The sequence below is a fragment of the Paroedura picta genome, chromosome 9 (genome assembly GCF_049243985.1).
Source record: "Paroedura picta isolate Pp20150507F chromosome 9, Ppicta_v3.0, whole genome shotgun sequence".
In the NCBI taxonomy this organism is placed as follows: Eukaryota; Metazoa; Chordata; class Lepidosauria; order Squamata; family Gekkonidae; genus Paroedura; species Paroedura picta.
The window spans coordinates 79096541-79119250 of NC_135377.1; positions in this window are offsets into that span (position 1 = coordinate 79096541).

Genomic DNA, 22710 nt, shown 5'->3' on the forward strand with positions numbered 1-22710 from the left:
AAGGTGTTTAGACAAAAAGGGATAATTAAACTGCACTCCTCCACATTTCCATGGACTACAATTCCCATAAGCCCCTGCCAGGATTTGCTAGCAGAGGCTCATGGGACATATAGCCCACAGACATCTCAAAGGCCACAGTTTGACTAACCCAACCATACAGACAACTGAGGCCTGCTGGGTAACTATGGACCATTGCAGTTCTCATGGACCTCTGAGCCCCTCTTCTATGAAAGCTGCCTTTTTAGGGGAGAAATATGAAAGTTGATTTTAAACCTCTTAGGGACAAATCGAGGTCTGCTGGACGACTGTGGCCACAAGTTCTTCCAGACCTCTCCCATAGGTTGCCTGTTATGGGGAGAGGAAGAAAATGTGACTTTAATCTACTTAGGGACAAACTGAGGCCTGCTGGGTAACTGTTGGCCGTTCCAGTTCTCTCAGACCTCTCTCATGGGGTGTCGGTTATGTGGAGAAAATGATGATTTGAAGCTGCTTAGACTAGAAGGGATAATCAAACTGCACTCCTCCACATTTCCATGGACTACAATTCCCATAAGCCCCTGCCAGCATTTGCTAGCAGAGGCTCATGGGACATATAGCCCACAGACATCTCAAAGGCCACAGTTTGACTAACCTAACCATACAGACAACTGAGGCCTGCTGGGTAACTATGGACCATTGCAGTTGTCATGGACCTCTGAGCCCCTCTTCTATGACAGCTGCCTTTTTAGGGGAGAAATATGAAAGTTGATTTTAAACCTCTTAGGGACAAATCGAGGTCTGCTGGACGACTGTGGCCACAAGTTCTTCCAGACCTCTCCCATAGGTTGCCTGTTATGGGGAGAGGAAGAAAATGTGACTTTAATCTACTTAGGGACAAACTGAGGCCTGCTGGGTAACTGTGGGCCGTTCCAGTGCTCTCAGACCTCTCTCATAGGGTGTCGGTTATGTGGAGAAAATGATGATTTGAAGGTGTTTAGACAAGAAGGGATAATCGAACTGCACTCCTCCACATTTCCATGGCCTACAATTCCCATAAGCCCCTGCCAGCATTTGCTAGCAGAGGCTCATGGGACATATAGCCCACAGACATCTCAAAGGCCACAGTTTGACCAATTCAACCTTAGAGACAACTGAGGCCTGCTTGGTGATCGTGGACCATTCCAGTTCTCGCTCACAGGGTATCTGTTATATGGAGAAAAAAGATGATTTGAAGGTGCTTAGACAAGAAGGGATAATCAAACTGCACTCCTCCACATTTCCATGGCCTACAATTCCCATAAGCCCCTACCAGGATTTGCTAGCAGAGGCTCATGGGACATATAGCCCACAGACATCTCAAAGGCCACAGTTTGACTAACCTAACCATACAGACAACTGAGGCCTGCTGGGTAACTATGGACCATTGCAGTTCTCATGGACCTCTGAGCCCCTCTTCTATGACAGCTGCCTTTTTAGGGGAGAAATATGAAAGTTGATTTTAAACCTCTTAGGGACAAATTGAGGTCTGCTGGACGACTGTGGCCACAAGTTCTTCCAGACCTCTCCCATAGGTTGCCTGTTATGGGGAGAGGAAGAAAATGTGACTTTAATCTACTTAGGGACAAACTGAGGCCTGCTGGGTAACTGTGGGCCGTTCCAGTTCTCTCAGACCTCTCTCATAGGGTGTCGGTTATGTGGAGAAAATGATGATTTGAAGCTGCTTAGACTAGAAGGGATAATCAAATTGCACTCCTCTACATTTCCATGTACTACAATTCCCATAAGCCCCTACCAGCATTTGCTAGCAGAGGCTCATGGGAGTTACAGTCCACCGACATCTCAAAGGCCACAGTTTGACTAATTCAACCTTAGAGACAACTGAGGCCTGCTTGGTGATCGTGGACCATTCCAGTTCTCGCTCACAGGGTATGTTATATGGAGAAAAAAGATGATTTGAAGGTGTTTAGACAAAAAGGGATAATTAAACTGCACTCCTCCACATTTCCATGGACTACAATTCCCATAAGCCCCTACCAGCATTTGCTAGCAGACACTCATGGGACTTACAGTCCACAGACATCTCAATGGCCACAGTTTGACTAATTCAACCTTAGAGACAACTGAGGCCTGCTTGGTGATCGTGGACCATTCCAGTTCTCGCTCACAGGGTATGTTATATGGAGAAAAAAGATGATTTGAAGGTGTTTAGACAAAAAGGGATAATTAAACTGCACTCCTCCACATTTCCATGGACTACAATTCCCATAAGCCCCTGCCAGGATTTGCTAGCAGAGGCTCATGGGACATATAGCCCACAGACATCTCAAAGGTCACAGTTTGACTAACCCAACCATACAGACAACTGAGGCCTGCTGGGTAACTATGGACCATTGCAGTTCTCATGGACCTCTGAGCCCCTCTTCTATGAAAGCTGCCTTTTTAGGGGAGAAATATGAAAGTTGATTTTAAACCTCTTAGGGACAAATCGAGGTCTGCTGGACGACTGTGGCCACAAGTTCTTCCAGACCTCTCCCATAGGTTGCCTGTTATGGGGAGAGGAAGAAAATGTGACTTTAATCTACTTAGGGACAAACTGAGGCCTGCTGGGTAACTGTTGGCCGTTCCAGTGCTCTCAGACCTCTCTCATAGGGTGTCGGTTATGTGGAGAAAATGATGATTTGAAGCTGCTTAGACTAGAAGGGATAATCAAACTGCACTCCTCCACATTTCCATGGACTACAATTCCCATAAGCCCCTGCCAGCATTTGCTAGCAGAGGCTCATGGGACATATAGCCCACAGACATCTCAAAGGCCACAGTTTGACTAACCTAACCATACAGACAACTGAGGCCTGCTGGGTAACTATGGACCATTGCAGTTCTCATGGACCTCTGAGCCCCTCTTCTATGACAGCTGCCTTTTTAGGGGAGAAATATGAAAGTTGATTTTAAACCTCTTAGGGACAAATCGAGGTCTGCTGGACGACTGTGGCCACAAGTTCTTCCAGACCTCTCCCATAGGTTGCCTGTTATGGGGAGAGGAAGAAAATGTGACTTTAATCTACTTAGGGACAAACTGAGGCCTGCTGGGTAACTGTGGGCCGTTCCAGTTCTCTCAGACCTCTCTCATAGGGTGTCGGTTATGTGGAGAAAATGATGATTTGAAGCTGCTTAGACTAGAAGGGATAATCAAATTGCACTCCTCTACATTTCCATGTACTACAATTCCCATAAGCCCCTACCAGCATTTGCTAGCAGAGGCTCATGGGAGTTACAGTCCACCGACATCTCAAAGGCCACAGTTTGACTAATTCAACCTTAGAGACAACTGAGGCCTGCTTGGTGATCGTGGACCATTCCAGTTCTCGCTCACAGGGTATGTTATATGGAGAAAAAAGATGATTTGAAGGTGTTTAGACAAAAAGGGATAATTAAACTGCACTCCTCCACATTTCCATGGACTACAATTCCCATAAGCCCCTACCAGCATTTGCTAGCAGACACTCATGGGACTTACAGTCCACAGACATCTCAATGGCCACAGTTTGACTAATTCAACCTTAGAGACAACTGAGGCCTGCTTGGTGATCGTGGACCATTCCAGTTCTCGCTCACAGGGTATGTTATATGGAGAAAAAAGATGATTTGAAGGTGTTTAGACAAAAAGGGATAATTAAACTGCACTCCTCCACATTTCCATGGACTACAATTCCCATAAGCCCCTGCCAGGATTTGCTAGCAGAGGCTCATGGGACATATAGCCCACAGACATCTCAAAGGTCACAGTTTGACTAACCCAACCATACAGACAACTGAGGCCTGCTGGGTAACTATGGACCATTGCAGTTCTCATGGACCTCTGAGCCCCTCTTCTATGAAAGCTGCCTTTTTAGGGGAGAAATATGAAAGTTGATTTTAAACCTCTTAGGGACAAATCGAGGTCTGCTGGACGACTGTGGCCACAAGTTCTTCCAGACCTCTCCCATAGGTTGCCTGTTATGGGGAGAGGAAGAAAATGTGACTTTAATCTACTTAGGGACAAACTGAGGCCTGCTGGGTAACTGTGGGCCGTTCCAGTTCTCTCAGACCTCTCTCATGGGGTGTCGGTTATGTGGAGAAAATGATGATTTGAAGCTGCTTAGACTAGAAGGGATAATCAAACTGCACTCCTCCACATTTCCATGGACTACAATTCCCATAAGCCCCTGCCAGCATTTGCTAGCAGAGGCTCATGGGACATATAGCCCACAGACATCTCAAAGGCCACAGTTTGACTAACCTAACCATACAGACAACTGAGGCCTGCTGGGTAACTATGGACCATTGCAGTTCTCATGGACCTCTGAGCCCCTCTTCTATGACAGCTGCCTTTTTAGGGGAGAAATATGAAAGTTGATTTTAAACCTCTTAGGGACAAATCGAGGTCTGCTGGACGACTGTGGCCACAAGTTCTTCCAGACCTCTCCCATAGGTTGCCTGTTATGGGGAGAGGAAGAAAATGTGACTTTAATCTACTTAGGGACAAACTGAGGCCTGCTGGGTAACTGTGGGCCGTTCCAGTTCTCTCAGACCTCTCTCATAGGGTGTCGGTTATGTGGAGAAAATGATGATTTGAAGCTGCTTAGACAAGAAGGGATAATCAAACTGCACTCCTCCACATTTCCATGGCCTACAATTCCCATAAGCCCCTACCAGGATTTGCTAGCAGAGGCTCATGGGACATATAGCCCACAGACATCTCAAAGGCCACAGTTTGACTAACCTAACCATACAGACAACTGAGGCCTGCTGGGTAACTATGGACCATTGCAGTTCTCATGGACCTCTGAGCCCCTCTTCTATGACAGCTGCCTTTTTAGGGGAGAAATATGAAAGTTGATTTTAAACCTCTTAGGGACAAATTGAGGTCTGCTGGACGACTGTGGCCACAAGTTCTTCCAGACCTCTCCCATAGGTTGCCTGTTATGGGGAGAGGAAGAAAATGTGACTTTAATCTACTTAGGGACAAACTGAGGCCTGCTGGGTAACTGTGGGCCGTTCCAGTTCTCTCAGACCTCTCTCATAGGGTGTCGGTTATGTGGAGAAAATGATGATTTGAAGCTGCTTAGACTAGAAGGGGTAATCAAATTGCACTCCTCTACATTTCCATGTACTACAATTCCCATAAGCCCCTACCAGCATTTGCTAGCAGAGGCTCATGGGAGTTACAGTCCACCGACATCTCAAAGGCCACAGTTTGACTAATTCAACCTTAGAGACAACTGAGGCCTGCTTGGTGATCGTGGACCATTCCACTTCTCGCTCACAGGGTATCTCTTATATGGAGAGAAAAGATGATTTGAAAGTGCTTAGACAAGAAGGGATAATCAAACTGCACTCCTCCACATTTCCATGGACTACAATTCCCATAAGCCCCTGCCAGGATTTGCTAGCAGAGGCTCATGGGACATATAGCCCACAGACATCTCAAAGGCCACAGTTTGACTAACCTAACCATACAGACAACTGAGGCCTGCTGGGTAACTATGGACCATTGCAGTTCTCATGGACCTCTGAGCCCCTCTTCTATGACAGCTGCCTTTTTAGGGGAGAAATATGAAAGTTGATTTTAAACCTCTTAGGGACAAATTGAGGTCTGCTGGACGACTGTGGCCACAAGTTCTTCCAGACCTCTCCCATAGGTTGCCTGTTATGGGGAGAGGAAGAAAATGTGACTTTAATCTACTTAGGGACAAACTGAGGCCTGCTGGGTAACTGTGGGCCGTTCCAGTTCTCTCACACCTCTCTCATAGGGTGTCGGTTATGTGGAGAAAATGATGATTTGAAGCTGCTTAGACTAGAAGGGATAATCAAATTGCACTCCTCTACATTTCCATGTACTACAATTCCCATAAGCCCCTACCAGCATTTGCTAGCAGAGGCTCATGGGAGTTACAGTCCACCGACATCTCAAAGGCCACAGTTTGACTAATTCAACCTTAGAGACAACTGAGGCCTGCTTGGTGATCGTGGACCATTCCACTTCTCGCTCACAGGGTATGTGTTATATGGAGAAAAAAGGTGATTTGAAGGTGCTTAGACTAGAAGGGATAATCAAATTGCACTCCTCTACATTTCCATGTACTACAATTCCCATAAGCCCCTACCAGCATTTGCTAGCAGACACTCATGGGACTTACAGTCCACAGACATCTCAATGGCCACAGTTTGACTAATTCAACCTTAGAGACAACTGAGGCCTGCTTGGTGATCGTGGACCATTCCAGTTCTCGCTCACAGGGTATGTTATATGGAGAAAAAAGATGATTTGAAGGTGTTTAGACAAAAAGGGATAATTAAACTGCACTCCTCCGCATTTCCATGGACTACAATTCCCATAAGCCCCTGCCAGGATTTGCTAGCAGAGGCTCATGGGACATATAGCCCACAGACATCTCAAAGGCCACAGTTTGACTAACCCAACCATACAGACAACTGAGGCCTGCTGGGTAACTATGGACCATTGCAGTTCTCATGGACCTCTGAGCCCCTCTTCTATGAAAGCTGCCTTTTTAGGGGAGAAATATGAAAGTTGATTTTAAACCTCTTAGGGACAAATCGAGGTCTGCTGGACGACTGTGGCCACAAGTTCTTCCAGACCTCTCCCATAGGTTGCCTGTTATGGGGAGAGGAAGAAAATGTGACTTTAATCTACTTAGGGACAAACTGAGGCCTGCTGGGTAACTGTTGGCCGTTCCAGTTCTCTCAGACCTCTCTCATGGGGTGTCGGTTATGTGGAGAAAATGATGATTTGAAGCTGCTTAGACTAGAAGGGATAATCAAACTGCACTCCTCCACATTTCCATGGACTACAATTCCCATAAGCCCCTGCCAGCATTTGCTAGCAGAGGCTCATGGGACATATAGCCCACAGACATCTCAAAGGCCACAGTTTGACTAACCTAACCATACAGACAACTGAGGCCTGCTGGGTAACTATGGACCATTGCAGTTGTCATGGACCTCTGAGCCCCTCTTCTATGACAGCTGCCTTTTTAGGGGAGAAATATGAAAGTTGATTTTAAACCTCTTAGGGACAAATCGAGGTCTGCTGGACGACTGTGGCCACAAGTTCTTCCAGACCTCTCCCATAGGTTGCCTGTTATGGGGAGAGGAAGAAAATGTGACTTTAATCTACTTAGGGACAAACTGAGGCCTGCTGGGTAACTGTGGGCCGTTCCAGTTCTCTCAGACCTCTCTGATAGGGTGTCGGTTATGTGGAGAAAATGATGATTTGAAGCTGCTTAGACAAGAAGGGATAATCAAACTGCACTCCTCCACATTTCCATGGCCTACAATTCCCATAAGCCCCTACCAGGATTTGCTAGCAGAGGCTCATGGGACATATAGCCCACAGACATCTCAAAGGCCACAGTTTGACTAACCTAACCATACAGACAACTGAGGCCTGCTGGGTAACTATGGACCATTGCAGTTCTCATGGACCTCTGAGCCCCTCTTCTATGACAGCTGCCTTTTTAGGGGAGAAATATGAAAGTTGATTTTAAACCTCTTAGGGACAAATTGAGGTCTGCTGGACGACTGTGGCCACAAGTTCTTCCAGACCTCTCCCATAGGTTGCCTGTTATGGGGAGAGGAAGAAAATGTGACTTTAATCTACTTAGGGACAAACTGAGGCCTGCTGGGTAACTGTGGGCCGTTCCAGTTCTCTCAGACCTCTCTCATAGGGTGTCGGTTATGTGGAGAAAATGATGATTTGAAGCTGCTTAGACTAGAAGGGATAATCAAATTGCACTCCTCTACATTTCCATGTACTACAATTCCCATAAGCCCCTACCAGCATTTGCTAGCAGAGGCTCATGGGAGTTACAGTCCACCGACATCTCAAAGGCCACAGTTTGACTAATTCAACCTTAGAGACAACTGAGGCCTGCTTGGTGATCGTGGACCATTCCACTTCTCGCTCACAGGGTATGTGTTATATGGAGAAAAAAGGTGATTTGAAGGTGCTTAGACTAGAAGGGATAATCAAATTGCACTCCTCTACATTTCCATGTACTACAATTCCCATAAGCCCCTACCAGCATTTGCTAGCAGACACTCATGGGACTTACAGTCCACAGACATCTCAATGGCCACAGTTTGACTAATTCAACCTTAGAGACAACTGAGGCCTGCTTGGTGATCGTGGACCATTCCAGTTCTCGCTCACAGGGTATGTTATATGGAGAAAAAAGATGATTTGAAGGTGTTTAGACAAAAAGGGATAATTAAACTGCACTCCTCCACATTTCCATGGACTACAATTCCCATAAGCCCCTGCCAGGATTTGCTAGCAGAGGCTCATGGGACATATAGCCCACAGACATCTCAAAGGCCACAGTTTGACTAACCCAACCATACAGACAACTGAGGCCTGCTGGGTAACTATGGACCATTGCAGTTCTCATGGACCTCTGAGCCCCTCTTCTATGAAAGCTGCCTTTTTAGGGGAGAAATATGAAAGTTGATTTTAAACCTCTTAGGGACAAATCGAGGTCTGCTGGACGACTGTGGCCACAAGTTCTTCCAGACCTCTCCCATAGGTTGCCTGTTATGGGGAGAGGAAGAAAATGTGACTTTAATCTACTTAGGGACAAACTGAGGCCTGCTGGGTAACTGTGGGCCGTTCCAGTTCTCTCAGACCTCTCTCATGGGGTGTCGGTTATGTGGAGAAAATGATGATTTGAAGCTGCTTAGACTAGAAGGGATAATCAAACTGCACTCCTCCACATTTCCATGGACTACAATTCCCATAAGCCCCTGCCAGCATTTGCTAGCAGAGGCTCATGGGACATATAGCCCACAGACATCTCAAAGGCCACAGTTTGACTAACCTAACCATACAGACAACTGAGGCCTGCTGGGTAACTATGGACCATTGCAGTTCTCATGGACCTCTGAGCCCCTCTTCTATGACAGCTGCCTTTTTAGGGGAGAAATATGAAAGTTGATTTTAAACCTCTTAGGGACAAATCGAGGTCTGCTGGACGACTGTGGCCACAAGTTCTTCCAGACCTCTCCCATAGGTTGCCTGTTATGGGGAGAGGAAGAAAATGTGACTTTAATCTACTTAGGGACAAACTGAGGCCTGCTGGGTAACTGTGGGCCGTTCCAGTTCTCTCAGACCTCTCTCATAGGGTGTCGGTTATGTGGAGAAAATGATGATTTGAAGCTGCTTAGACAAGAAGGGATAATCAAACTGCACTCCTCCACATTTCCATGGCCTACAATTCCCATAAGCCCCTACCAGGATTTGCTAGCAGAGGCTCATGGGACATATAGCCCACAGACATCTCAAAGGCCACAGTTTGACTAACCTAACCATACAGACAACTGAGGCCTGCTGGGTAACTATGGACCATTGCAGTTCTCATGGACCTCTGAGCCCCTCTTCTATGACAGCTGCCTTTTTAGGGGAGAAATATGAAAGTTGATTTTAAACCTCTTAGGGACAAATTGAGGTCTGCTGGACGACTGTGGCCACAAGTTCTTCCAGACCTCTCCCATAGGTTGCCTGTTATGGGGAGAGGAAGAAAATGTGACTTTAATCTACTTAGGGACAAACTGAGGCCTGCTGGGTAACTGTGGGCCGTTCCAGTTCTCTCAGACCTCTCTCATAGGGTGTCGGTTATGTGGAGAAAATGATGATTTGAAGCTGCTTAGACTAGAAGGGGTAATCAAATTGCACTCCTCTACATTTCCATGTACTACAATTCCCATAAGCCCCTACCAGCATTTGCTAGCAGAGGCTCATGGGAGTTACAGTCCACCGACATCTCAAAGGCCACAGTTTGACTAATTCAACCTTAGAGACAACTGAGGCCTGCTTGGTGATCGTGGACCATTCCACTTCTCGCTCACAGGGTATCTCTTATATGGAGAGAAAAGATGATTTGAAAGTGCTTAGACAAGAAGGGATAATCAAACTGCACTCCTCCACATTTCCATGGACTACAATTCCCATAAGCCCCTGCCAGGATTTGCTAGCAGAGGCTCATGGGACATATAGCCCACAGACATCTCAAAGGCCACAGTTTGACTAACCTAACCATACAGACAACTGAGGCCTGCTGGGTAACTATGGACCATTGCAGTTCTCATGGACCTCTGAGCCCCTCTTCTATGACAGCTGCCTTTTTAGGGGAGAAATATGAAAGTTGATTTTAAACCTCTTAGGGACAAATTGAGGTCTGCTGGACGACTGTGGCCACAAGTTCTTCCAGACCTCTCCCATAGGTTGCCTGTTATGGGGAGAGGAAGAAAATGTGACTTTAATCTACTTAGGGACAAACTGAGGCCTGCTGGGTAACTGTGGGCCGTTCCAGTTCTCTCACACCTCTCTCATAGGGTGTCGGTTATGTGGAGAAAATGATGATTTGAAGCTGCTTAGACTAGAAGGGATAATCAAATTGCACTCCTCTACATTTCCATGTACTACAATTCCCATAAGCCCCTACCAGCATTTGCTAGCAGAGGCTCATGGGAGTTACAGTCCACCGACATCTCAAAGGCCACAGTTTGACTAATTCAACCTTAGAGACAACTGAGGCCTGCTTGGTGATCGTGGACCATTCCACTTCTCGCTCACAGGGTATGTGTTATATGGAGAAAAAAGGTGATTTGAAGGTGCTTAGACTAGAAGGGATAATCAAATTGCACTCCTCTACATTTCCATGTACTACAATTCCCATAAGCCCCTACCAGCATTTGCTAGCAGACACTCATGGGACTTACAGTCCACAGACATCTCAATGGCCACAGTTTGACTAATTCAACCTTAGAGACAACTGAGGCCTGCTTGGTGATCGTGGACCATTCCAGTTCTCGCTCACAGGGTATGTTATATGGAGAAAAAAGATGATTTGAAGGTGTTTAGACAAAAAGGGATAATTAAACTGCACTCCTCCACATTTCCATGGACTACAATTCCCATAAGCCCCTGCCAGGATTTGCTAGCAGAGGCTCATGGGACATATAGCCCACAGACATCTCAAAGGCCACAGTTTGACTAACCCAACCATACAGACAACTGAGGCCTGCTGGGTAACTATGGACCATTGCAGTTCTCATGGACCTCTGAGCCCCTCTTCTATGAAAGCTGCCTTTTTAGGGGAGAAATATGAAAGTTGATTTTAAACCTCTTAGGGACAAATCGAGGTCTGCTGGACGACTGTGGCCACAAGTTCTTCCAGACCTCTCCCATAGGTTGCCTGTTATGGGGAGAGGAAGAAAATGTGACTTTAATCTACTTAGGGACAAACTGAGGCCTGCTGGGTAACTGTTGGCCGTTCCAGTTCTCTCAGACCTCTCTCATGGGGTGTCGGTTATGTGGAGAAAATGATGATTTGAAGCTGCTTAGACTAGAAGGGATAATCAAACTGCACTCCTCCACATTTCCATGGACTACAATTCCCATAAGCCCCTGCCAGCATTTGCTAGCAGAGGCTCATGGGACATATAGCCCACAGACATCTCAAAGGCCACAGTTTGACTAACCTAACCATACAGACAACTGAGGCCTGCTGGGTAACTATGGACCATTGCAGTTGTCATGGACCTCTGAGCCCCTCTTCTATGACAGCTGCCTTTTTAGGGGAGAAATATGAAAGTTGATTTTAAACCTCTTAGGGACAAATCGAGGTCTGCTGGACGACTGTGGCCACAAGTTCTTCCAGACCTCTCCCATAGGTTGCCTGTTATGGGGAGAGGAAGAAAATGTGACTTTAATCTACTTAGGGACAAACTGAGGCCTGCTGGGTAACTGTGGGCCGTTCCAGTTCTCTCAGACCTCTCTGATAGGGTGTCGGTTATGTGGAGAAAATGATGATTTGAAGCTGCTTAGACAAGAAGGGATAATCAAACTGCACTCCTCCACATTTCCATGGCCTACAATTCCCATAAGCCCCTACCAGGATTTGCTAGCAGAGGCTCATGGGACATATAGCCCACAGACATCTCAAAGGCCACAGTTTGACTAACCTAACCATACAGACAACTGAGGCCTGCTGGGTAACTATGGACCATTGCAGTTCTCATGGACCTCTGAGCCCCTCTTCTATGACAGCTGCCTTTTTAGGGGAGAAATATGAAAGTTGATTTTAAACCTCTTAGGGACAAATTGAGGTCTGCTGGACGACTGTGGCCACAAGTTCTTCCAGACCTCTCCCATAGGTTGCCTGTTATGGGGAGAGGAAGAAAATGTGACTTTAATCTACTTAGGGACAAACTGAGGCCTGCTGGGTAACTGTGGGCCGTTCCAGTTCTCTCAGACCTCTCTCATAGGGTGTCGGTTATGTGGAGAAAATGATGATTTGAAGCTGCTTAGACTAGAAGGGATAATCAAATTGCACTCCTCTACATTTCCATGTACTACAATTCCCATAAGCCCCTACCAGCATTTGCTAGCAGAGGCTCATGGGAGTTACAGTCCACCGACATCTCAAAGGCCACAGTTTGACTAATTCAACCTTAGAGACAACTGAGGCCTGCTTGGTGATCGTGGACCATTCCACTTCTCGCTCACAGGGTATGTGTTATATGGAGAAAAAAGGTGATTTGAAGGTGCTTAGACTAGAAGGGATAATCAAATTGCACTCCTCTACATTTCCATGTACTACAATTCCCATAAGCCCCTACCAGCATTTGCTAGCAGACACTCATGGGACTTACAGTCCACAGACATCTCAATGGCCACAGTTTGACTAATTCAACCTTAGAGACAACTGAGGCCTGCTTGGTGATCGTGGACCATTCCAGTTCTCGCTCACAGGGTATGTTATATGGAGAAAAAAGATGATTTGAAGGTGTTTAGACAAAAAGGGATAATTAAACTGCACTCCTCCACATTTCCATGGACTACAATTCCCATAAGCCCCTGCCAGGATTTGCTAGCAGAGGCTCATGGGACATATAGCCCACAGACATCTCAAAGGCCACAGTTTGACTAACCCAACCATACAGACAACTGAGGCCTGCTGGGTAACTATGGACCATTGCAGTTCTCATGGACCTCTGAGCCCCTCTTCTATGAAAGCTGCCTTTTTAGGGGAGAAATATGAAAGTTGATTTTAAACCTCTTAGGGACAAATCGAGGTCTGCTGGACGACTGTGGCCACAAGTTCTTCCAGACCTCTCCCATAGGTTGCCTGTTATGGGGAGAGGAAGAAAATGTGACTTTAATCTACTTAGGGACAAACTGAGGCCTGCTGGGTAACTGTTGGCCGTTCCAGTTCTCTCAGACCTCTCTCATGGGGTGTCGGTTATGTGGAGAAAATGATGATTTGAAGCTGCTTAGACTAGAAGGGATAATCAAACTGCACTCCTCCACATTTCCATGGACTACAATTCCCATAAGCCCCTGCCAGCATTTGCTAGCAGAGGCTCATGGGACATATAGCCCACAGACATCTCAAAGGCCACAGTTTGACTAACCTAACCATACAGACAACTGAGGCCTGCTGGGTAACTATGGACCATTGCAGTTGTCATGGACCTCTGAGCCCCTCTTCTATGACAGCTGCCTTTTTAGGGGAGAAATATGAAAGTTGATTTTAAACCTCTTAGGGACAAATCGAGGTCTGCTGGACGACTGTGGCCACAAGTTCTTCCAGACCTCTCCCATAGGTTGCCTGTTATGGGGAGAGGAAGAAAATGTGACTTTAATCTACTTAGGGACAAACTGAGGCCTGCTGGGTAACTGTGGGCCGTTCCAGTTCTCTCAGACCTCTCTGATAGGGTGTCGGTTATGTGGAGAAAATGATGATTTGAAGCTGCTTAGACAAGAAGGGATAATCAAACTGCACTCCTCCACATTTCCATGGCCTACAATTCCCATAAGCCCCTACCAGGATTTGCTAGCAGAGGCTCATGGGACATATAGCCCACAGACATCTCAAAGGCCACAGTTTGACTAACCTAACCATACAGACAACTGAGGCCTGCTGGGTAACTATGGACCATTGCAGTTCTCATGGACCTCTGAGCCCCTCTTCTATGACAGCTGCCTTTTTAGGGGAGAAATATGAAAGTTGATTTTAAACCTCTTAGGGACAAATCGAGGTCTGCTGGACGACTGTGGCCACAAGTTCTTCCAGACCTCTCCCATAGGTTGCCTGTTATGGGGAGAGGAAGAAAATGTGACTTTAATCTACTTAGGGACAAACTGAGGCCTGCTGGGTAACTGTGGGCCGTTCCAGTTCTCTCAGACCTCTCTCATAGGGTGTCGGTTATGTGGAGAAAATGATGATTTGAAGCTGCTTAGACTAGAAGGGATAATCAAATTGCACTCCTCTACATTTCCATGTACTACAATTCCCATAAGCCCCTACCAGCATTTGCTAGCAGAGGCTCATGGGAGTTACAGTCCACCGACATCTCAAAGGCCACAGTTTGACTAATTCAACCTTAGAGACAACTGAGGCCTGCTTGGTGATCGTGGACCATTCCAGTTCTCGCTCACAGGGTATGTTATATGGAGAAAAAAGATGATTTGAAGGTGTTTAGACAAAAAGGGATAATTAAACTGCACTCCTCCACATTTCCATGGACTACAATTCCCATAAGCCCCTACCAGCATTTGCTAGCAGACACTCATGGGACTTACAGTCCACAGACATCTCAATGGCCACAGTTTGACTAATTCAACCTTAGAGACAACTGAGGCCTGCTTGGTGATCGTGGACCATTCCAGTTCTCGCTCACAGGGTATGTTATATGGAGAAAAAAGATGATTTGAAGGTGTTTAGACAAAAAGGGATAATTAAACTGCACTCCTCCACATTTCCATGGACTACAATTCCCATAAGCCCCTGCCAGGATTTGCTAGCAGAGGCTCATGGGACATATAGCCCACAGACATCTCAAAGGTCACAGTTTGACTAACCCAACCATACAGACAACTGAGGCCTGCTGGGTAACTATGGACCATTGCAGTTCTCATGGACCTCTGAGCCCCTCTTCTATGAAAGCTGCCTTTTTAGGGGAGAAATATGAAAGTTGATTTTAAACCTCTTAGGGACAAATCGAGGTCTGCTGGACGACTGTGGCCACAAGTTCTTCCAGACCTCTCCCATAGGTTGCCTGTTATGGGGAGAGGAAGAAAATGTGACTTTAATCTACTTAGGGACAAACTGAGGCCTGCTGGGTAACTGTTGGCCGTTCCAGTGCTCTCAGACCTCTCTCATAGGGTGTCGGTTATGTGGAGAAAATGATGATTTGAAGCTGCTTAGACTAGAAGGGATAATCAAACTGCACTCCTCCACATTTCCATGGACTACAATTCCCATAAGCCCCTGCCAGCATTTGCTAGCAGAGGCTCATGGGACATATAGCCCACAGACATCTCAAAGGCCACAGTTTGACTAACCTAACCATACAGACAACTGAGGCCTGCTGGGTAACTATGGACCATTGCAGTTCTCATGGACCTCTGAGCCCCTCTTCTATGACAGCTGCCTTTTTAGGGGAGAAATATGAAAGTTGATTTTAAACCTCTTAGGGACAAATCGAGGTCTGCTGGACGACTGTGGCCACAAGTTCTTCCAGACCTCTCCCATAGGTTGCCTGTTATGGGGAGAGGAAGAAAATGTGACTTTAATCTACTTAGGGACAAACTGAGGCCTGCTGGGTAACTGTGGGCCGTTCCAGTTCTCTCAGACCTCTCTCATAGGGTGTCGGTTATGTGGAGAAAATGATGATTTGAAGCTGCTTAGACTAGAAGGGATAATCAAATTGCACTCCTCTACATTTCCATGTACTACAATTCCCATAAGCCCCTACCAGCATTTGCTAGCAGAGGCTCATGGGAGTTACAGTCCACCGACATCTCAAAGGCCACAGTTTGACTAATTCAACCTTAGAGACAACTGAGGCCTGCTTGGTGATCGTGGACCATTCCAGTTCTCGCTCACAGGGTATGTTATATGGAGAAAAAAGATGATTTGAAGGTGTTTAGACAAAAAGGGATAATTAAACTGCACTCCTCCACATTTCCATGGACTACAATTCCCATAAGCCCCTACCAGCATTTGCTAGCAGACACTCATGGGACTTACAGTCCACAGACATCTCAATGGCCACAGTTTGACTAATTCAACCTTAGAGACAACTGAGGCCTGCTTGGTGATCGTGGACCATTCCAGTTCTCGCTCACAGGGTATGTTATATGGAGAAAAAAGATGATTTGAAGGTGTTTAGACAAAAAGGGATAATTAAACTGCACTCCTCCACATTTCCATGGACTACAATTCCCATAAGCCCCTGCCAGGATTTGCTAGCAGAGGCTCATGGGACATATAGCCCACAGACATCTCAAAGGTCACAGTTTGACTAACCCAACCATACAGACAACTGAGGCCTGCTGGGTAACTATGGACCATTGCAGTTCTCATGGACCTCTGAGCCCCTCTTCTATGAAAGCTGCCTTTTTAGGGGAGAAATATGAAAGTTGATTTTAAACCTCTTAGGGACAAATCGAGGTCTGCTGGACGACTGTGGCCACAAGTTCTTCCAGACCTCTCCCATAGGTTGCCTGTTATGGGGAGAGGAAGAAAATGTGACTTTAATCTACTTAGGGACAAACTGAGGCCTGCTGGGTAACTGTTGGCCGTTCCAGTGCTCTCAGACCTCTCTCATAGGGTGTCGGTTATGTGGAGAAAATGATGATTTGAAGCTGCTTAGACTAGAAGGGATAATCAAACTGCACTCCTCCACATTTCCATGGACTACAATTCCCATAAGCCCCTGCCAGCATTTGCTAGCAGAGGCTCATGGGACATATAGCCCACAGACATCTCAAAGGCCACAGTTTGACTAACCTAACCATACAGACAACTGAGGCCTGCTGGGTAACTATGGACCATTGCAGTTCTCATGGACCTCTGAGCCCCTCTTCTATGACAGCTGCCTTTTTAGGGGAGAAATATGAAAGTTGATTTTAAACCTCTTAGGGACAAATTGAGGTCTGCTGGACGACTGTGGCCACAAGTTCTTCCAGACCTCTCCCATAGGTTGCCTGTTATGGGGAGAGGAAGAAAATGTGACTTTAATCTACTTAGGGACAAACTGAGGCCTGCTGGGTAACTGTGGGCCGTTCCAGTTCTCTCACACCTCTCTCATAGGGTGTCGGTTATGTGGAGAAAATGATGATTTGAAGCTGCTTAGACTAGAAGGGATAATCAAATTGCACTCCTCTACATTTCCATGTACTACAATTCCCATAAGCCCCTACCAGCATTTGCTAGCAGAGGCTCATGGGAGTTACAGTCCACCGACATCTCAAAGGCCACAGTTTGACTAATTCAACCTTAGAGACAACTGAGGCCTGCTTGGTGATCGTGGACCATTCCACTTCTCGCTCACAGGGTATGTGTTATATGGAGAAAAAAGGTGATTTGAAGGTGCTTAGACTAGAAGGGATAATCAAATTGCACTCCTCTACATTTCCATGTACTACAATTCCCATAAGCCCCTACCAGCATTTGCTAGCAGACACTCATGGGACTTACAGTCCACAGACATCTCAATGGCCACAGTTTGACTAATTCAACCTTAGAGACAACTGAGGCCTGCTTGGTGATCGTGGACCATTCCAGTTCTCGCTCACAGGGTATGTTATATGGAGAAAAAAGATGATTTGAAGGTGTTTAGACAAAAAGGGATAATTAAACTGCACTCCTCCACATTTCCATGGACTACAATTCCCATAAGCCCCTGCCAGGATTTGCTAGCAGAGGCTCATGGGACATATAGCCCACAGACATCTCAAAGGCCACAGTTTGACTAACCCAACCATACAGACAACTGAGGCCTGCTGGGTAACTATGGACCATTGCAGTTCTCATGGACCTCTGAGCCCCTCTTCTATGAAAGCTGCCTTTTTAGGGGAGAAATATGAAAGTTGATTTTAAACCTCTTAGGGACAAATCGAGGTCTGCTGGACGACTGTGGCCACAAGTTCTTCCAGACCTCTCCCATAGGTTGCCTGTTATGGGGAGAGGAAGAAAATGTGACTTTAATCTACTTAGGGACAAACTGAGGCCTGCTGGGTAACTGTTGGCCGTTCCAGTTCTCTCAGACCTCTCTCATGGGGTGTCGGTTATGTGGAGAAAATGATGATTTGAAGCTGCTTAGACTAGAAGGGATAATCAAACTGCACTCCTCCACATTTCCATGGACTACAATTCCCATAAGCCCCTGCCAGCATTTGCTAGCAGAGGCTCATGGGACATATAGCCCACAGACATCTCAAAGGCCACAGTTTGACTAACCTAACCATACAGACAACTGAGGCCTGCTGGGTAACTATGGACCATTGCAGTTGTCATGGACCTCTGAGCCCCTCTTCTATGACAGCTGCCTTTTTAGGGGAGAAATATGAAAGTTGATTTTAAACCTCTTAGGGACAAATCGAGGTCTGCTGGACGACTGTGGCCACAAGTTCTTCCAGACCTCTCCCATAGGTTGCCTGTTATGGGGAGAGGAAGAAAATGTGACTTTAATCTACTTAGGGACAAACTGAGGCCTGCTGGGTAACTGTGGGCCGTTCCAGTTCTCTCAGACCTCTCTGATAGGGTGTCGGTTATGTGGAGAAAATGATGATTTGAAGCTGCTTAGACAAGAAGGGATAATCAAACTGCACTCCTCCACATTTCCATGGCCTACAATTCCCATAAGCCCCTACCAGGATTTGCTAGCAGAGGCTCATGGGACATATAGCCCACAGACATCTCAAAGGCCACAGTTTGACTAACCTAACCATACAGACAACTGAGGCCTGCTGGGTAACTATGGACCATTGCAGTTCTCATGGACCTCTGAGCCCCTCTTCTATGACAGCTGCCTTTTTAGGGGAGAAATATGAAAGTTGATTTTAAACCTCTTAGGGACAAATTGAGGTCTGCTGGACGACTGTGGCCACAAGTTCTTCCAGACCTCTCCCATAGGTTGCCTGTTATGGGGAGAGGAAGAAAATGTGACTTTAATCTACTTAGGGACAAACTGAGGCCTGCTGGGTAACTGTGGGCCGTTCCAGTTCTCTCAGACCTCTCTCATAGGGTGTCGGTTATGTGGAGAAAATGATGATTTGAAGCTGCTTAGACTAGAAGGGATAATCAAATTGCACTCCTCTACATTTCCATGTACTACAATTCCCATAAGCCCCTACCAGCATTTGCTAGCAGAGGCTCATGGGAGTTACAGTCCACCGACATCTCAAAGGCCACAGTTTGACTAATTCAACCTTAGAGACAACTGAGGCCTGCTTGGTGATCGTGGACCATTCCACTTCTCGCTCACAGGGTATCTCTTATATGGAGAGAAAAGATGATTTGAAAGTGCTTAGACAAGAAGGGACAATCAAACTGCACTCCTCCACATTTCCATGGACTACAATTCCCATAAGCCCCTGCCAGGATTTGCTAGCAGAGGCTCATGGGACATATAGCCCACAGACATCTCAAAGGCCACAGTTTGACTAACCTAACCATACAGACAACTGAGGCCAGCAGGGTAACTATGGACCATTGCAGTTCTCATGGACCTCTGAGCCCCTCTTCTATGACAGCTGCCTTTTTAGGGGAGAAATATGAAAGTTGATTTTAAACCTCTTAGGGACAAATCGAGGTCTGCTGGACGACTGTGGCCACAAGTTCTTCCAGACCTCTCCCATAGGTTGCCTGTTATGGGGAGAGGAAGAAAATGTGACTTTAATCTACTTAGGGACAAACTGAGGCCTGCTGGGTAACTGTGGGCCGTTCCAGTTCTCTCAGACCTCTCTCATAGGGTGTCGGTTATGTGGAGAAAATGATGATTTGAAGCTGCTTAGACAAGAAGGGATAATCAAACTGCACTCCTCCACATTTCCATGGCCTACAATTCCCATAAGCCCCTACCAGGATTTGCTAGCAGAGGCTCATGGGACATATAGCCCACAGACATCTCAAAGGCCACAGTTTGACTAACCTAACCATACAGACAACTGAGGCCTGCTGGGTAACTATGGACCATTGCAGTTCTCATGGACCTCTGAGCCCCTCTTCTATGACAGCTGCCTTTTTAGGGGAGAAATATGAAAGTTGATTTTAAACCTCTTAGGGACAAATTGAGGTCTGCTGGACGACTGTGGCCACAAGTTCTTCCAGACCTCTCCCATAGGTTGCCTGTTATGGGGAGAGGAAGAAAATGTGACTTTAATCTACATAGGGACAAACTGAGGCCTGCTGGGTAACTGTGGGCCGTTCCAGTTCTCTCACACCTCTCTCATAGGGTGTCGGTTATGTGGAGAAAATGATGATTTGAAGCTGCTTAGACTAGAAGGGATAATCAAATTGCACTCCTCTACATTTCCATGTACTACAATTCCCATAAGCCCCTACCAGCATTTGCTAGCAGAGGCTCATGGGAGTTACAGTCCACCGACATCTCAAAGGCCACAGTTTGACTAATTCAACCTTAGAGACAACTGAGGCCTGCTTGGTGATCGTGGACCATTCCACTTCTCGCTCACAGGGTATCTCTTATATGGAGAGAAAAGATGATTTGTAAGTGCTTAGACAAGAAGGGATAATCAAACTGCACTCCTCCACATTTCCATGGACTACAATTCCCATAAGCCCCTGCCAGGATTTGCTAGCAGAGGCTCATGGGAGTTACAGTCCACCGACATCTCAAAGGCCACAGTTTGACTAATTCAACCTTAGAGACAACTGAGGCCTGCTTGGTGATCGTGGACCATTCCAGTTCTCGCTCACAGGGTGTGTGTTATATGGAGAAAAAAGGTGATTTGAAGGTGCTTAGACTAGAAGGGATAATCAAATTGCACTCCTCTACATTTCCATGTACTACAATTCCCATAAGCCCCTACCAGCATTTGCTAGCAGACACTCATGGGACTTACAGTCCACAGACATCTCAATGGCCACAGTTTGACTAATTCAACCTTAGAGACAACTGAGGCCTGCTTGGTGATCGTGGACCATTCCAGTTCTCGCTCACAGGGTATGTTATATGGAGAAAAAAGATGATTTGAAGGTGTTTAGACAAAAAGGGATAATTAAACTGCACTCCTCCACATTTCCATGGACTACAATTCCCATAAGCCCCTGCCAGGATTTGCTAGCAGAGGCTCATGGGACATATAGCCCACAGACATCTCAAAGGCCACAGTTTGACTAACCCAACCATACAGACAACTGAGGCCTGCTGGGTAACTATGGACCATTGCAGTTCTCATGGACCTCTGAGCCCCTCTTCTATGAAAGCTGCCTTTTTAGGGGAGAAATATGAAAGTTGATTTTAAACCTCTTAGGGACAAATCGAGGTCTGCTGGACGACTGTGGCCACAAGTTCTTCCAGACCTCTCCCATAGGTTGCCTGTTATGGGGAGAGGAAGAAAATGTGACTTTAATCTACTTAGGGACAAACTGAGGCCTGCTGGGTAACTGTTGGCCGTTCCAGTTCTCTCAGACCTCTCTCATGGGGTGTCGGTTATGTGGAGAAAATGATGATTTGAAGCTGCTTAGACTAGAAGGGATAATCAAACTGCACTCCTCCACATTTCCATGGACTACAATTCCCATAAGCCCCTGCCAGCATTTGCTAGCAGAGGCTCATGGGACATATAGCCCACAGACATCTCAAAGGCCACAGTTTGACTAACCTAACCATACAGACAACTGAGGCCTGCTGGGTAACTATGGACCATTGCAGTTCTCATGGACCTCTGAGCCCCTCTTCTATGACAGCTGCCTTTTTAGGGGAGAAATATGAAAGTTGATTTTAAACCTCTTAGGGACAAATTGAGGTCTGCTGGACGACTGTGGCCACAAGTTCTTCCAGACCTCTCCCATAGGTTGCCTGTTATGGGGAGAGGAAGAAAATGTGACTTTAATCTACTTAGGGACAAACTGAGGCCTGCTGGGTAACTGTGGGCCGTTCCAGTTCTCTCAGACCTCTCTCATAGGGTGTCGGTTATGTGGAGAAAATGATGATTTGAAGCTGCTTAGACTAGAAGGGATAATCAAATTGCACTCCTCTACATTTCCATGTACTACAATTCCCATAAGCCCCTACCAGCATTTGCTAGCAGAGGCTCATGGGAGTTACAGTCCACCGACATCTCAAAGGCCACAGTTTGACTAATTCAACCTTAGAGACAACTGAGGCCTGCTTGGTGATCGTGGACCATTCCACTTCTCGCTCACAGGGTATCTCTTATATGGAGAGAAAAGATGATTTGAAAGTGCTTAGACAAGAAGGGATAATCAAACTGCACTCCTCCACATTTCCATGGACTACAATTCCCATAAGCCCCTGCCAGGATTTGCTAGCAGAGGCTCATGGGAGTTACAGTCCACCGACATCTCAAAGGCCACAGTTTGACTAATTCAACCTTAGAGACAACTGAGGCCTGCTTGGTGATCGTGGACCATTCCAGTTCTCGCTCACAGGGTGTGTGTTATATGGAGAAAAAAGGTGATTTGAAGGTGCTTAGACTAGAAGGGATAATCAAATTGCAGTCCTCTACATTTCCATGTACTACAATTCCCATAAGCCCCTACCAGCATTTGCTAGCAGACACTCATGGGACTTACAGTCCACAGACATCTCAATGGCCACAGTTTGACTAATTCAACCTTAGAGACAACTGAGGCCTGCTTGGTGATCGTGGACCATTCCAGTTCTCGCTCACAG